Source organism: Etheostoma cragini, chromosome 16 (genome assembly GCF_013103735.1).
Source record: "Etheostoma cragini isolate CJK2018 chromosome 16, CSU_Ecrag_1.0, whole genome shotgun sequence".
Taxonomy (NCBI): domain Eukaryota; kingdom Metazoa; phylum Chordata; class Actinopteri; order Perciformes; family Percidae; genus Etheostoma; species Etheostoma cragini.
Window position 1 is genome coordinate 215,609 of NC_048422.1, and position 2,374 is coordinate 217,982.

The window sequence follows — 2,374 nt, forward strand, 5'->3', positions numbered from 1 at the left end:
GGAAAAAGGCTGCAATGAAACAAAGAGTGAAAAATTTAAAGGGGTCTGAATACTTTCCGTACCCACTGTATGTAAGCTAGGGCGAAAGCTCTGTGTGGAGCCTCTGCAGAAGCGTAAAGTGGCCTTAAGTTCACAGTATTAGGATGCAGAGTCCCACTAGAAGACTTGATCAATAGTAAGACAACTGCTATTGCGCTCTGTGTGCTCAGAGTGGGTAAAAACATGTTCACAGTCACATACTTCAGATCACAACGTCCCAAACTGTCAAGGGGTTGGTAAACTGAACACCAAGAAAAACAGCCCTACTGATCAGAGTGTAGCACCCACGGGACAACCCCTGAGACGTGTTCTGCAGGGGAGAAACAAATAAAGCTACCATCAGAGGGAGATATCCAATTCCCCTGATGTACAAGGGATGCTCAACAGTTCAGTCACCTTCAGCAAACTGTACGTAAAGCGGGACTACCACCAACTAGAGCTCACACCAGAATCGAGAGGTGGGCATGCCGCTGTCAGAGAAGAAGAAGAAAGAGTGAGAGCTGTATCTGTGGCACAGGAGCCTGACAAAGCATCAGGAGTATGCAGACTTCAGTTCAGTGGTGTAATACTTCAAATCACCTGAAATGGTTTTCACTTTACAGGTGGACCTTGTCAGGGTTAATTAGTGGAATTTCTTGCCTTATTAGTGGAGTTGGGACCATCAGCCGTGTTGTGTAGAAGTCAGGTTGATACGAACACAGAGTTCTAGCAGCAGACACATCTCTAGAACAACTAGTAAAAGGAGACTGAATCAGGCCTTCGTGGTCAGATAGGAGCTAGGAAACCACGGTTAAGGAGAGGAAACAAGCAGAAGAGATTTGTTTGGGCCAAGAAACACAAGGAATGGACATTAGACCAGTGGGAATCTGTGCTTTGGTCGGATGAGTCCACGTTGGAGATCTTTGGTTCCGACCGCCGTGTCTTTGTGACGGAGAAAAGGTGACGGATGGATTCTACATGCCTGGTTCCCACCGTGAAGCATGGAGGAGGAGATGTGATGGTGTGGGGGGGGCTTTGCTGGTGACACTGTTAGGGATTTATTCTAAATTGAAGGCCTACTGAACCAGCATGGCTACCACAGCATCCTGCTTGTGTTTAGTTGGACCCTCATTTAGTTTAAAACAGGACAATGATCCCTCCAGGAGACACCCCTCCAGGCTGTGTAAGGGCTATTTGACCTAGAAGGAGAGTGATGGAGGGCTGTGCCTCCACAGTCACCGGACCTGAACCAAATTCAGATGGTTTGGAGAGAGCTGGACCGCAGAGTGAAGGCAAAAGGGCCGACAAGTGCTGAGCATTCTGGGAACTCCTTCAAGACTGTTGGGAAACCATTTCAGGTGACTACCTCTTGAAGCTCATCAAGAGAATGCCAAGGATGTGCAAAGCAGTAATCAGAGTCGTGTGTGTGTGTGGGGGGGGGGGGGGGGGGGGGGGGGGGGTACTTAGAAGAAACTACAATTTAAGACGTGTTTTCAGTTATTAAAAAAAATAAAAATGTAAGTCCATAATTCCACATGTGTTTATTCATAGTTTTGATGTCTTCAGTGATAATCTGCAAAATAAATAGTCATGAAGATAAAGGAAACGCATATATATATAAATATATATATAAATATATAAATATATATATATATATATATATATATATATGTAGAGAGAGAGAGATAATTAAAATGTTACACAGCTGTTTATTTCTATACTAGATCTTTAATTATTGTTTTATTCACACTTGCTTTGCAGTGTACACGTCTGTTTCCCAAGGTAAGCTCAGAGAGAGAGACAAAGAGAGAGGGGGGGTTGTGTTTGTGTGTGTGTGTGTGTGAGTGAGAGTGTGTCTGTGGGGGTGTTGCACAACAGAAGCAGGAGGGACCAGTGTAACTGTGTGAAGGGTTTGCAGTGAGCAGCAGGACAGAGCTGCCTCGTCTACAGGTAGGAAGACATTAAACATGGGACACGTTTCTAAGCTGTTTATGCACGAGCTACCTGTTGCATTGTGGGTACTGTGTGCTTGTGTTGCGCTACGGTAATGCTAAAGTCTGTTTACTTAGTTTGAAAAGGTGCAATACGCACACAAAAGCTAGCGAGCACATTGGCATACGGCTGTGAGGACCGTATGGAAACAAGGCTTCCCGCTGTGGACGTTGATTGGTTCCTGATGTCTGTGTGGGGCTCGAGTTGTGTTACGTTCATTAGAAGTCGGTTGATATGCTATTAAATACAGCTTCTGGCATGAAATGTGATTAAATACAATGTGAAACAACATTTAGAGACACTAATGTTACACAGAAACACAGTCATACAGCAGCAGCATGGGAGGGGGGGGGGGGGGGGGGGG

General features: G+C 45.2%; 1 protein-coding gene across 4 annotated transcripts in view; it reads left to right on the top strand.

The window, feature by feature from the left end:
- The first annotated feature begins 1,862 nt into the window (after nucleotides 1-1,862).
- nek6 (NIMA-related kinase 6) overlaps nucleotides 1,863-2,374 on the top strand; it is a 25,315-nt gene continuing 24,803 nt past the window's right edge. Inside the window, exon 1 of one of the 4 annotated variants that reach the window (XM_034896625.1) lies at nucleotides 1,863-1,968. The gene's annotated coding sequence lies outside the window, so the exon portion shown is untranslated. The remainder of the gene's footprint in view (nucleotides 1,969-2,374) is intronic. The other 3 variants (XM_034896626.1, XM_034896624.1, XM_034896627.1) reach the window with 3 other exon arrangements.